Below are 15,145 nucleotides of genomic sequence, written 5' to 3'. Positions count from 1 at the left end.
ACCCCTGGCAACACATGTTTTAGATCACAGTAAACAGCTGAAGCAATTTTTTTCTGGTAATTCAATATTAAATATTAGAGACTAGTATATGGTGCTGTTATTTGGGTTATTGATAAAAGAAAACCCTGGACAAGTAATTTTCCCATCTATAAAATGGGGACAGTAAGGCCCAATGCTACAGTCACTATCCATTATAATAAGCACCTTTACAGTACCTGTCTTTTTCAAAAAAGGTTCACTAGCCACTGATCAGGTTTTGTAAGTAACCTTCAATACAACAAAATTTCATTGGGTCAAAGAAATTGGGCAGCCTTTCACTATTCATTTTGAGATTTGATTTCTGGCACGATCTTGGGGAAAATAAAGAGAGAAACTTGAAAATATGTATAGAATATAATAACTAAGTTTTAGTTAATTTTTTTCTGGATGTTTAGTAGCATATATGTGAATATTATACCCATATCTCAGAGAGTGAAATAGAGGCACAGAGAGGGTAAGTCACTTACCTAAGAATATCTCGAGAGCCAGCGGCTGAAGTAAAATTATTCTGTGTTTCTTACTTCTCAGTATACGTTGCCTTGAGTAATACTGCAAGTTAACCTTTGAAAAGCACAGCAAAGAAACTTCAGTTGAGACTTAAACTTGCAGGTGCAAGGATGGAAAGAACACTGGCCAGCACTGCCTGCTTTTGACAATGGAAGGAGAAGACACTTGCTAAGTGGGGATTTGCTTTGCCTCTCAGCCCATATAGGACGTGTGTTTAAAGTTTAACTTCTCACAGCATGGCTTTATGTCCACAACTGTGACTTAAATATTTGTCAGAATGATTCTGTGGGTTGTTTAGTTTCTTATGTGTGGAGACAACTAGTTTGGGATCTTATCTGGTTTAAATCATTAAACCAGCTCCCCTCACCCCCTCCAACCCCTCCCAACATTTGAGAGCCAAAGAGAGGCAGTAGGGAGGTGTGCGTCAAAACAGGGATCCTGGGTGATTTGACTGTCTTATGGCTGGGACCAGATCAGGAAGCTTTGTTCCCTTTTATTCTAGATTGAGACCTCACAAGGTTTTTGATAGCTGTAAGAACCAAATTAACATATACTTCGAAATAACACTGGAATTGAATTTTCCTTGTAAGTGTAAAATTGGGTATACCATTTTGATTGCAATGTGCGATTGCAACTTCTCAGATCTTAAATGGGCTAAAACAAACAAAGCCACTGAGTGTCCATGGAGTTCCTTGCTGGTGTGGAGCTTGCTGAGAAGGGGTGGAGGCTGGGTGCCAAAGCAAATACATCCCCAAGCCGCTTAATTTTTCCTCTTCTTCCCCACGCCACCTTCTTGGTGAGGTGAGCACAATGCCCAGAGAGCGGGAGTTCTAACTCTGGATGTTTGCTCTTGTACCAGAATAAAAGGATCCTCCCCGCTCCGACCCCAGCAGAGGATGTCCATCGTCGGAGACCTGTGCTGTCTTTACGGATAGGAAGCAGCTTTGTCCTTCTCCCAGTCCCTTTGCTCAGTCTTTGTATCTTCATCAGTGTAGACAAGAAAGAAGGGCAGAGCTGCCCAGGCTATTAGGATCGCTCAGACCCCCATGTGCTTTCAGACCCCCATGGACCACACTCCATTAGTGACTAAAGAGCTCAGTGGTTCAGAGTAAGGACTCTGGAGCCGGCCTGTCTGGGTTTGAATCCCAGCTCTGCTACTTGCTAGCTGTGTGACTTTGGACAAACTACTTAATCTCTCTGTGCTCTAGCTCCTGCATCTCTAAAATGACTGTAATAATCATTCTACCTCGTAGGGTTGATATGAGAATTAAATCTGTTAATGTGTGCAAAATCTTAAAACAGTGCTGACCCATAATAAATTGTATTTAACAGTTAACTAGAAAACAAGTCAACAAAAAGTGACCCTGACCAGTGTAGAATTTACAGGGGCCCTTGAAATGTTTGATAGGAGGTATTGTTGTATTATTCACCTCCCGTCATCTCTTATTTGAGAGGGAAAGAAAAGTGAGAGAATGTTTTCACCTGCTTAGCTGAGACCTCATGCCGGTGGAGCTCTGTTCTGTGCTCCAGACAGCAAACACAGTGAGCCCGGTGACTTGCAGAGTGTCCGAGTAGCTCCAGGTTCAGACTGTCAGAGTTAAAGGCATAGGGATCAGTCATGTACTTTGGGTGATGGAGATTGTCAGTGCTACCTCAGAGCCAGAAGGACACCAAGACTAGGGGCAAGGAGGACATTTGCCGGGTTGATGAAAAAGTAGAGTTTTTCAATTATACAGAGTTGAGAAATGTATCATGTCCAGTTATTATAAAGAATCGCACATTTTATTTATTTATTTGGTTGGCAGAGCTTGCATTCCTGGCATTTTTGGTTAGTTTGTATTGCTGTTTTTTTGTCTGTGTAACTTTTTTCTTTCTTAAAGAGACCAGACCACCCTGTAGGAGGATCACCTCCCTCTAAGAGACAAACCAGCCCGTGGTCAACCTCCCAGAGCCCAGTTTGCTTTGGGCTCCATCAAAATCTCTGCAAAACCTGGAGCTGGTTAGTGTAGGTCAGGATTTTTCAGGAAAGCGAGGCTCCCTATTTCAAAGAGCACAGAGAACTCTACAATGGCTACAGTGGCTGTGCAATTAAAGATCTCTCTCTGGTTTGCAGAGTGGATAAGCCATGGCTGTGGTGGCATTCCGTGAGCTTGCACCGAAGGTAGATCCTTGCCATTCACAAATTATGGGGATATTTCTGAAACATGCATTGAGTGTGCACTATGTGCCAGGCCCTTTCACATAAAATAGCACTTCCACTTCACACTGACTCTGGGGTGTGGAGAGGTATTATTTTATCCATTTTTCAGATGAGGAAAATGGTATTCAGAGAGATGCATGATTGCCCAAGGCCACACGGTTAGAAACTTACACACTGATGAGCTGTTCCGGGCATTTTATCCCTAAAATAGAAGCACCATGTTATTCACAGAAACTCTGGACATTAAGAGAGGGGCATATGAGAAGGCAGGGATGGTCGGTGCTTTGGGGGTTGAGGAGGTGCGGGGGCTCCCTGCCATCCTGCAGGACTCCTCTGAGCTTGGGGAAAGGGCCTGTTCCATGGGCTGTCTCCATGTGTGGCAGCCCAGATGTGTTGCTTTAGGAAGATGCTTGGAAGTACGAGCAGCGCTTGCCTCAGATCACCTGGCAGAGCACCAGGGTTCTTGGTTTTTCAATGTCTTCCAGATGTACTTCCTTCTCTCACAGGTGGGGAGGTGATTACGTGACCACTTCCAAGGTCACCTCCTTCCCGGAGCCTCCTATTGTGCCTGGTTTAGCTCTTTCGTTGCAGGCACTGCTCTCCATATAATCTCACTCACAATCTGGGTGACAAGAGACACAGATCAGCAACTGGTTCATTTTCTTAATACAGTTGTAGTTTAATTTTCCTGCAAAGAAGCCATAGGTACCTACATTTGCTGTCTACATAGCAGATAAGTTTTATTATTATTTTTTTGTCTAAAATTCAGTGTTTTCAAGTCCGTTTCATGGGTCAGGGCACATTGTTTGTAGTTATTCTGGCACAAAGAGGGAAGGCAAGTCCTGGAGTTCTACCTGTGCACCTGCCAGCCCTCCACGGCCCATGGCTCATAGAGAAACAAACAGGCACTCTGGCTACTTGTCTGTGGGTAAGGTATTGGCTCCTCTATCACTGCCTTATGGGGGGCGTTTTCTCCAAATAATTGATATCCTTGGGCTCACACAGTCATCACAGACAGGAATTTGTATATTAGCAACGTGGTCTCCGTGTTTTTTTCTGGCTGTTCCAGAATGAAATGTTGGCTCCATTTCCCTGCTTAGATGGAATCTCTGATGGGATTTGCCTCCATGTTCACAGAATTCTAGGTCTACCCTTTGCTTACAGCTGTTAAACTCTTCTTAACTCGGGGTTAGGAATGTCAAGGCAATTCCCAAATCTATCATTTTTACTTGTCATGTGTCCATAGCTACTTTTTGCTTTTTTCGGTTGGTTGAAGATATCTTTTTTTCAAAACATCAGTAGATGTTTTTCAAATTGTGTAAACAGGCTATTTCTACTTGGCTACTTTTCCAAAGCCCCGGATCTATCTGTGTTACCTTTTTCTTTTAATTGTGCAGTTTGTAGTCTCCACTGCAGATACAGAGAGAAACTGGTCTGTAGTGTAGGTTGCAATGGATCCAGTTTCACTGGCAGGGAGCCATGCTTACAGACACACTCAAAACATTGCTGTTCAAGCCATAAATATTTATTGATTATTTGGCCAACTTCATCATATTTACCAGGTGCTTTCCAGTTTCTGGTGCTTGAGTCCTAGCCTGTCACTGGACACTCGAAATGTGGCTTTTTTTTTTTTTTTTTATCATCCTATCAGTTTTTTTCAGTTGTCCTTTTCTGTAGCATTTAGGTCTGTCTCCGAGAATTGTAAAATAATGACCCAGATGGTGCTTTAAGATCCAAAGGAGCATTGGAAAGTTTTAAGCTGTTCGATCTGAGTTCTTGATGGTGTATAGACAGGGAGATCACATAATTTACCATCCCATAGGGGACACTTTTTAGAGTGCACTGTTAATAATTACACCAGAATGATAGACGTAAACTGGGACTCTGCCAGCAAACGAGGGTCACCCTACTTTGACACTGGATTTGGGTGATAATATGCTTTATAATATCTATTCTGAATGTCTAACCTTAGGGTTTAGAGCGTCCAAAGTAAGCTAACAGGACCAGATTAAGAGTTTGAAACAATTCAAGCTCTGTGTGGTTTCCCCCAACCATAAGTTATATTTTTAAATGTGTTTTTGACACATAATATAATATTTCTCAGTCCCTGAGAAACTAAAAATCAACCTCAAACAAGTTCACTTCAAGCATTTGAAACTTCTCGGTAGCTTTGGATTGGGTGGTTGTGTTAAGCTGTTGATTTTTGCTCTGCAAAGTTCTGGGGAGGAACTGTAAACTTTCTGCATGTATTGTGTGTGTGAGAAAATGAACTTTGGAGGAGGGGGAAAATGTCATCATTGCACAAGTGAAGACAATTAAAATTTTTTGTTTTGTTTTAATGTTTATCCAAAATGAAAAGTTTTACTGTTGGGATCAAAAGGGGCAAAAAAAAAAACCCGAGAGATATTTTTTTTTTTTGTACCATTAAAGTGGGTAAAAGCAAAAACAAAAGTAAAAAGCCAGCCCTCAGTTCTTTAGGAGGGGACGAAGGGAATGGTGGAGATTCAATTGCAGCATCCATTTTGGCTAAAAAAGAAGAGAAAGAACGAATAATGATGACAGGAAAAGAGTCAGAAAGTGTGAAAGAACTAAGGAAAGAACAAAAGGAAATAATGAAAAAAAGGAATGAAGGAATTTAAGTGACATTCATAGACTTTTGGAAGAATCCTCCTGGGGACCAAGCATTGCACTTGGGTCGGATTCCAGTCTCAGGTGTCCAGGTGGGTAATTTTGGGTCTGTCGTCTCCATTCTTTGTCTGTGTAATCGTTTCTGAATACTTTAGGTCCCTCCTGGGTGTGTGGCTGGACAGGATGACTCTCAGATGAAATACTCCCTGTGCTCCAGGTGCTCCCATGGAGAATAGTGCAGGAGGACCGTTGTTTGAATTTATGGAAATGTATGTGGATCCAGGATTATTTATAGTTTGTCTGCCTTTTGGGCCCTTTCTTCCAACAGTTCTAGGCTAAAATAATTTCATGGGTCAACTTCCAGGAGGACATGGGTATTTCAGAAGCATTTGCAGGAGGCGAAAGAACAGGGAAAGGATTATTTAAGATATAGAGAAGAGCATGGGAAGGATGCTGACAGTTTGGAGTGAAAGAAAGGCTTACATAAATAGGAAGAAAAATACGTTGATTGTGGAAAGGGAAGAGAGAAGGAAGTGTGAGGCCAGGACCTACACGAGAGCATTCTGAATCTCAGGATGAATTTTGCCTCTGAAAGTAGGGAGATTTTAAGGACAGAGCAGTGTTATTGAATAGGCTTATGAGAGAAGTGAGGTTTTTTTTTTTTGGCTAGCGTTACTTTACCTCCCACGCATACTCTTAGTTGTTAAAACCTCTGTATCAGTTTATCAGAATAAGCGTTAAACCTCAGAGAAGATGACAAAATCAATCAGGTACATATTTTCAAAGTACAAATGGAAAATCAAGCATCTAAGTCAGGCAAGGGACCCTGAACCTGGTGAGTGTTTGTGAACTCCTGGTTTTGGAGTATTTAGGGACTCCTGCTATGTGCTGCGTATTGTATCTGCTCTCACTGAGTGACATTTCTGTGCAATTACAGTTTTGTGCCACGGTAATTCATTACTTATTATTCATGTCAAAATCAGAGTGTGTTATTGAGTCTGATTTTAAAATACTCTTTGGGAGTATCCATCACTGGAAGTTTTCAGTGGAAGAGTTTCCATGTGATGACTTCAAGTACTTCTTGTATTTATACAGTCTTCCTATCTATTTGATATTCCTTGCCTAAGATTTAAGTCAATTCTGCACATCATGCATAGGTTGTCTTATGTCATTGAGATACTAATTAAATGCATGGAATGCAGTGAGGATTCATGCATGATAGGGGCAGACATCAGCGTAGTAGGAATAAGTATTGTGTATAAAATAGGGTGTACACTCTGGGGGGCTCATCACTGGGTGGAGAGTCAGGTGGCCTGGATTCTGGCCATGGCTTTGCAACTGTTTGTCTACGTGACCTTGGACAAGTCACTTCGTTTTTCTGGACCTCATGTTCTTCATTGGTCAAATAAATTAACTAGAGCAGATGACCTATAAGGTTTCTCTAAACACTGACATTTTAGGACTCTACGTAACATTTAAAATAATAAGCCTTGGAGAGAGCATAGAATGTCATTCAAGAAGTAGGAAAAATGGGGATGTTTTTCTTCTGATCCCCAAATTCTGTTAATCACAATTCAATCATTGGGGGAATTTTGGATACATTCGTGAAGGTTAACTTTCAAGGAGAGAGATGTTAGAAATTGTTACCGGCCTTCCTTACAGTTGGAGCAACTGGGCACATTGTCTCAGGGGTGACACTGGACCAGGAGTCACACCTTCCTCTTGGTCTCCCTCCATGAAACAGCTTCCTTTTTCCATAAGCCTTTGCTACAGTTGCAGCGGAAGGCAGCTCCAGTGCGGGGTCTGGTCTGGAGGAAGGAGATGTAACTTAGGGGTCCGGTAGGTGAAGCAGCCAGCCCCAGCTGCATCCTCAGGGCTGAGCATGTGGTCTGAGCCGGGAGCTCACTTCATCTCAGCTGCCCCTTCTCAGTGCACTGCTCTGTGCATAAACACTCCCCTCCTGCAGCAGGAATGCATTCTGCTGAAAGCCACCTCAGAGCCTCTTCCTGACATCCCCAGAGTCAAGGCCCCTGCCTCCTGTTTGTGCAGAGGGAAGGGCCCAGGCACGCTTGCTCCTGGCTGCTCACGGAATGGCGTCTGCGTGGCAACCAGCTGACCCTTCCACAGGCGCAGGCTGCCTGGCAGAGTTGGGGGGCAGACAAGATACCTCCTGCTCTGGTTTCCTCAGCAGTTCAAAAAGCTACAAGTGTGTGTTGGGGTGTGGTAAGCACAGGCGCTTGCTTTCAAAGGCTGCTTGCGCAGCAGCGCAGGAGCATGGCCTGCACACAGTTGTTATCTGAAAATCATCTTCTTGATGTTATTTCTACATTTTGAGAAAGATCTGTCACAGTTACTCTTTTCTTCCAGAAGCAGAGACCTACGATCAGCCTGCCAGTTTTGGGGAAAAACAAAAAAAAAACTGCCATTGATAATAGGGTAGAGTCTGTCTACGGGGACTTATGTAGGCATTTCTCATTGCCATTCATTTTAACTTTTTATTTTGTTTTCTTTCTCTTCTATTAGTTGTTGTGTGCTAACTTATTAATGTGCTGAGAACCTCATTCTTTTACCCTAATCCCTAATAGCTGAGTATTATTCTCACTTCACAAATGAAGAAACTGAGAGGTTAAACAACTTGCCCAAGGTCACCCGGCTGATAGGGGGAGTCTAGATTCCAACCTAGCTCGAGCTAACTCTCAAGTTCTGTCTGTTGCCTTCAGAATTCTCGGAATTATTTGGATGTTTGTTGAATTTGGGGAAATGCTAGGGTTGGTTTGTGCGTGTCGTTTACCAGTTCACTTAATACTTGGTGATAATCTGGTAGCATTTTACAGTTGGCAGTGTAACTTCACCACACTGCGCCCCAAGGTAATGCTTAGAGTTATGGACATTTGGCACATGGGGAAGCTGCTGAGCAGCGATGCTAAATTTTTTTCCTAAGGGTACATGGTAAGTAAGTGAAGCTAGACTTCTCCAAAGCACCGGTGTTCATTCAGCCATGCACATTTTAAATATTTCTTTGATTTGATGAGTACACGGTGTGCTCACTTTAATAGTAATGATCGTAAACGTTGGTTTGTGATCAGAAGTGCACACAGGCACTCTCTTCTCTTTTGGTAGAGATAGATTCCACCACATATTTTATATGTGGATGGCGGGTCACGCCCAGCAGGCTAAGTATTGAGCGCTGAGTGGGTTGTACAGATAACTATGACATAGGATCTGGGGAATTTGCACAGCTTTCTGTGATGCCAAGCCACTGGCCAAACTTTAAGTAGGGTGGCAAGTTAGTTCCTTCTCAAGAAGTAAAAAAACGTGAGTTGCCCCACAGGCTACTAGACACATATGCAATTTCCTTCTGGGGTAGATTGATGTTGGACTGTGAGAAATATGTTTCTTTTTTAAATCTAAAGAGTTCTGAAAAGAATTCTTGTCCAACCTGTCTTTTCCTATGTTCAAATATATGGCATATTGCTTTGGTCTTCTGTGCCTCAGATTACCCCTTTTAGCAAATGAGATTCATTTTAATGACTAGCAGAAACTTCAGGTAGTTTCCTGAAGGAACACTTCAGGAAAAAAAATAAAACAAACCCCAAAAACCTTTGAATCTCATACTACATGTTATGGGAAAGAATTGTGCCAAAGAGGCGTCCAGGAGTTAATGACTCTTAGATGCGTGATATTTTTCCCCGGCTAGTTTCCATTTGGGGCAGGGGCGTTTGCTCTGGCACCAGGTATATACACTTGGAGTTTGGCAAAGTTATTTTAGATTATCCTCCTAATACAATGTGTTGCTCCTTAGCCATAAAAATAAGTTCGCTTTCCACTTGTTTTGGTCATTCTGGAAGCCAGAGCATTCCAAGGCCAATGACAGGTTGTTACACTGAGAAATCTCTCCTTGGCACGTTGCTGTTTCCTTGGGAGTGAGTGTAATCCTAAGTAGCCCGCAGTGCCCTTAGGGGCCTCTGGTTTATTGGGGAAGAGTAGGTGGGAATGGAAAGTAGAGGGTGGCACCCCGTTGCAGCAAACATGGAGATAATAGGTTTAAGTTTGACGTTTTGAATCTGGCCACTAACTTTACTGCTTGCCAGGCAGATTTAGTCTTGTAAAGCAAATCTTAGTGGGGCTGCAAGGTGTGTCTTCTCCTCAAGCCAGGGTTCAGGCCTCCGGCTTGGTGCCCTCCGCTTGTGAATAGTTTTGGTCAGGCCTAAGGAGTCCTTGGTCTTACCTTTTCCTGGCTTGAACATTTTCTATGCTGACAACTGGGCAGGTCCACCCATGGGTAGTCATCCTTTTACCTTCTGCCTGGTGTGAGACTCCGGATACTTGAGTCTGTTTTTACTCTGAGCTGCCAGATTATAGCCACCTCTCTACATCACCTCTGTGTTCTTCTGGAAGAAGGGTGCTTCTAGTGAGTGGACTGCCTTTCATTGGGAGAGAGTGGCAGAGTTAATGGCTTCACGATTAGAATGTCCTCTGGAGTCATTGGTGATGCAAGGAGTGTGATTAAATTAGGGGCGGTATGATACAGAGTGGCCATACTGAATACTTATGAGTTCTCTAACAGTGAGTCGTGCCTGTGCGCGCGTGCAGGAAATGCTTCCTTGGTTTCACATAAGATCAAGAGTTCAGTCTTACACCTTCCTCACCTCCTGATGGAAGCCAAACGTTCTTCAAAACTGCTAGGTGCCTGTTTTTGGTCTCTATCCATATCCATGCTCCAGTTTGGAGGAGTGAGGGACGTGAAGCTCATATTTATAGAGTACCCACTGTGGGCTCCTCAATGCACTTTACACAGGTAATCGCATTCTTCAAACAATTCCATGAGGTTGGTATTTTGTCTCATTTTGAAGATAAGCAATTGAGTCTCAGAAAGGCTGCAATAATTTCCCCAAGCCTGTTGAGCTTTCAAGTCAAATTTGAACTTAGATCTTCTGATTACAAAGTCCTACCAACTATTTCAAATCTGTTTGTAGAGAAATTTTGCTAACGTTCGCATCACAGGCTTTGATTCTTGGAACATCCTTCTGTGCGGTGTGCTCTTTTAGGCTTCTTGTTATTATCAGTGTAAGGAAGAAAACATTCAGTTTGTCTATAAATATCTACCATTGGGATGTGTTATAGAGAGGAAGCCAAAAAAAAAGTTCACATCATTTCCACTGTGCATTTTCAAATTCAAAATGGACAAATGAAAAGTGGCTAACTAAATTTACCAAACTTGCATACAGCACTGGTGCCTTGACCCCCATTTTCCAGATTGGGAAATCGAGGAATGAAGTCAGAGCTCCACCCGTGCTTGAGAATTCTCTAGGGAGGGGATATTCAGAGGCACAAGTCTGGGCCTTGAGGCCACTTGATGCAACAGGAATGTTTGTAGAAAAATAAATACACAGATGGAATGAATCAATGTGTACGTGTGGACCTGGAGTTAACCTCTGATTCAATTGGAGATTTTTTTTGTTGTAATAAAGTGTCTTTTTATTTCTGGATTTCTGAAGGCCTCTCTTAGGGGAGCTTTGTGGCTTTTCCATGCCCTCGCTCATACCCTCTGTGATGGATGGGCTAATGGGAGACATTTGAAATTCCAGTCTGGCTGCAGTGTCTCCAAAGGGTTTTGGGTGCTGGATGAACAAAACAGAGACTTTCTTTTTTAAATGAGATTGGGCCCTGGCGACTTGCTGCTTGCTGGGTTCCTGGGGTGTGATCAGTTGGTGCTACTCACAGGCGTGCTGCAGACAGCGAGCAGAGAGCGAAGATGAGTCTAGTCTCCAGTGGCCCCCAACGGCCTTGCTGTGTAAGAAGAGAATATTCTCAGTGTTTTTATGGGTAAACCAATTCCAAGGAATTGATATTGGAACTTTCAAAAGCTGGTGCGGGACACACATTAGGCTCCTCCTACACAAACCAGTCACAAGTTTATTTGTGAATCTTCTCGAAATTCCTGTTCTAGTGGAGCCTGAATGCAATTCACCTTTTTTAGTAATTGGTATTTGATTCTTCTTTTGGTCAGGTGGATATGTTTATGCCACAAGTTTCTTACCGTAATCTTAAGATAGAGATGGATTCATTTCCCTCTGTGGTAGAGGAAACCTCGAAGTCACAGAGAAGGGATTTCTATTTAGGTTGCTTCATAGAAAGTAATCTTTGTCCCCGAATCGCACAGCCTCTGCTTCATTATGTTTGTAATAATGATGTCCCTCCCTGCAGGTACCCTGGTGTCCTGGAAGGAGCAGGATTTGGAGATGAGACAGCCCTGGCTTTGAATTCAGGCTTTCTGCTTGCTAATTTGTCCTTAGGCAAAGTGTTTAATTTCCCTAAGCTTTCCCTTTCTAGTCCTTACAATGGAGAAAATAATACAGAGCTTTCAGGGCTATTGTAAGGATTTGAGATAATTCCTGTAAAATACTTTTCCGCTGCCACAGGGTCTCAATCAATGGTATTTGATCATTTTCTCCTAGGCCACCGTATTCTGTACAAGTGTTCTTTGCTGACAGAGCTGTTATTACTTCAGTGGTTGTTAAAACTGTGGTTACTGTTAACCTGGTTACAGAAAATTTTCCACTTGACACCCCCATAACCAAGTGGGCCAGAGCAGTCCCTGTGGCCAGTTACAATATTTTCTTCCTCTCACGCATACTTACCCAACTTGAGTTAAGGCTTTGGTCGCGTTTCCAACTCTGAGGCATTATTTTCAGGCATTGCCCCTTGCCACTCAACAAGGCCGCTTCTCGGAGTTGCTGTTATCAGGATGTAGAATTACTGTAATTGCTGAAGTACTCTCCTCTTTGCCCTGGAATCCTTTCTCTTCTGGGAGTGACCCAGGCATTGAGGTTTACTCCCTGTTAATAGAGCAAGCCAGGAGTAGAACTTACATTCTCCCAGCTGTCACTTCCTTAGCCAGGCTGCCTTCCCCATAAACGTGCTGTGAAGGTCCAGGTCTGTGAATCCATCTGGCATCCTCCTGAAGAGAACAAGCCTCCAAAATGGAAAAGCCCGCTGTCCTTTCTTTCTTCTCCACACCCCATCCCTTGTCCCCCAGCAAATGCCGATTAGACCTTCCCAGTTCTAGCAGACTTTCCCTAAAGTACTTTGTGACTGAAGACGTTTGTAGGATGCCAGTTGCCAATTGCAATGGTTGATTTACAGCCAGAATCTGGCACCTAGAAAAGGGGATCCTGTGTCTTTAAACAGCTGTGCGCCAGTGTGTGTAAATGTGCTTGCTAATCCAATGACTAATTCAGTATATTATAAAGCAGCAATGAGCAGGCTGCCAAGGCAGGGCTGCATCCCAACTGGAGTGGTGTGTAAGGCTCAGAGAATTATGTCTTGAATTCTGCCACACCACCCGGCCCTGGAATGGACTTGAAATTTCATCTATCATTTCCCTGAACCAGAGTCAGCACTTGCCTTCTCCTGGTTCCCATCCTGCTCTCCGCCTGCCCCCTCTCTTTCCTCCACTCTCCCTCCCTCTGTTCCTTGGGTCAGTTTATTTACTCATCTGAGGGTGGAGCTGTGCTCAGTCTGAGTCAGGGCTGGGGCACCAATCAGAACTGCTCTGGGGCATTCCAGGGGACAAAACTCATGATCCCTCTTGGAAAAGAATTTTCCAGAAGATCTCTTTTGGTCACAGTATTATGACTGCACCATTCTGCGTTCATGTCCAGTGAGCCTGGCCTGGAGTTTGCCTGAAGCCCTGGCCCTGTTCTACCTGCCCTTCCTTTGTCTCCCCCGAGGAGTTGGGAGAGAAACCTGCAGAAAGAGCTGGATCTCCGTGGAAACTTCTTTCCCGTGAAAGCCTTACACATAGAATATAAAATTGTAAATGTCGCTTTAAATGAGTGTTTGGGCAGTGTCTTCTGGGGACATCTTTGGGTTAGGGGAATTGGAGTATTCTGCTTGTCTCCTGAAGTCTGTGGCCCTCCCTCTCAGTCCCCACATAAGTGGTTCCAGAAGTTGTAGACACCAGGTGTCTGCCTCTGGACATAGATCTTACCCAGCCTCTCCCACGGACTCTCAGTGAGCGGAGCCTATCTGCCATCTCACAAGGCTTACAGAGGTCCCCCACTCTCCCGGTCTTCCGTCTCACTAATGCCGTCCATCTGTCATTAGAGTTGTCCTTGACACCTTGACCCCTTCCTCTCCCTCCCTACACTTGAGACGTCAGCAGGCTCTTTCCTCCCCCTTCTCCAGTGCTTCTGGAACCCAGCCACATCACTCAGTCTCCATTGCAAAACCTTTTGTCTTAGTCATCATCATAGCGCTCATCACGAGTTGTGTGTGTGTAGCTCTTGTTTGTGTGCTTATGTGGGCTTTGTTGTCTCCACTAGAAGGGAAACTCCAAGTGAAGGGGTCCCCTCTCCCAGTCATCAAGGTATTCCCATTGCTCGGCCCATAGCAGGTGGTTCACTAGCTCTTTTTAAAAAAAACAATTTATTGTTTTTTGTATTGCAATATGATTCACAGAACATGATATTTACCATTTTAAAGTGTACATTCAGTGGTTTTTAGTACATTCACAGAATTGTGCCACCATCACTGATATCTAGTTCCAGTACGTTTTCATCACCCCCAAATGAAACCCTATATCCATTGTAGCAGTTAGGAGCTCTTTTTGGATAAAGGAATGCTGATCAGGCTGTCCAGCAGGGGATGTGAGGAAGTGGACCCATGTTTCCTGACGAGAGCCCCCTCCCATTCTCCCCTGATGCTCCAAGCACATACCTGGGGAAGCTGCCTGCATCTCCCCCGTCTCTAAGGACTTTTTCAACCCCTGCACCCTCACCAGTGAGGCTCCAGCTTTCTGGTGGCTCCCTTGGTTGGGCTGCACTGTGTAGTGAGCTAGTGCACGTCTGTGCAGAGATAATGAGCGCTTTCACCAGCTGCATGCAGACCATTCAGTCCGGGAGCTTGGGGCTGTGGTGGCTGCAATTTCCTAATGGCTTCCTGATGAGGCAGAGCCATTTATTAGCAGCGGATGAGGGCTGCAAGTCTCAGTCTCTCCCTTTCCCACCTGACGCAGGCAGATGGAGAGTGGCTTCTGCTCCCTCCCTCTTTTGCATTGATCACTTTTTCTCTGCTCTCCACCCATTGGCCTATCTCGCCCATTGATCTGGAGATTGGGTCTGACTGGCGACTTCTAAGCCTCTTGGGTTTGCCACTGGGAGGGGCATCTGATGCTGTCTACTCTGGGCCAGTGTGGGCGAGACTCTGGGGCAGCAGTGGGATTGTCAGAATGCCCAAGTCTGGGTGTTTGGGGCCATTAGGAGAGGCCCATTCTGAAGGGAGAGAAAAAAGCCTGTGGAGGCTCAAAGAGATTACAACTAAGTATATCTTTCCTTGAACCCTTAGTTCTTTGCACTCTAAATGCATTTGCATTTACAAGTGGAGCTGCTTGTACTGCTTCAGGACATGGCCTTTTTGAGTTAGACATATGGCCTCACTAATTGGATGCATCAGGTTCAGTTTACAGGCTGATGCCCCAGATTTTATGTTCTAGCTTTGTTAGAGGGGTTCATGTATCCCCTCCATCCTATCACTGTGTCTCCATTACCCTATTGGTATACCAGCAGGACTGGAATGGTGGTGGTGCAGAACCTTTGAATGACACGGTGTGATCTGTTTTCCAGTCAATGCTTTTTAATAAAGGTCAGTAGATCCCTGAAATTTACTGCTGACCTCACTCTTTCTGGATCCAAAGGAAGAGCCCCCTCTAATTTTAGAGCTGTTATACATAGTGGTATCATGCCGTTGACACTGGGTATTGAAGATTGC

The 15,145-nt window shown here is 44.1% G+C and overlaps 1 protein-coding gene across 8 annotated transcripts in view; it reads left to right on the top strand.

Annotated features, from left to right (window-relative positions):
* Positions 1 to 15,145, top strand: part of ETS1 (ETS proto-oncogene 1, transcription factor) — a 125,249-nt gene that overhangs the window by 62,103 nt on the left and 48,001 nt on the right. Inside the window, exon 1 of one of the 8 annotated variants that reach the window (XM_070623405.1) lies at positions 5,215 to 5,466. The exons of the other annotated variants lie outside the window; for them this stretch is intronic. The gene's annotated coding sequence lies outside the window, so the exon portion shown is untranslated. Of the gene's footprint in view, positions 1 to 5,214; positions 5,467 to 15,145 lie in introns of those variants that run through there. 8 annotated transcript variants of the gene reach the window in all.

The sequence above is a fragment of the Equus przewalskii genome, chromosome 6 (assembly GCF_037783145.1).
Source record: "Equus przewalskii isolate Varuska chromosome 6, EquPr2, whole genome shotgun sequence".
NCBI classification, from domain to species: domain Eukaryota; kingdom Metazoa; phylum Chordata; class Mammalia; order Perissodactyla; family Equidae; genus Equus; species Equus przewalskii.
The sequence above is the reverse complement of the archived record's forward strand: the minus strand, read 5'-3'. Positions and strand labels throughout refer to the sequence as shown.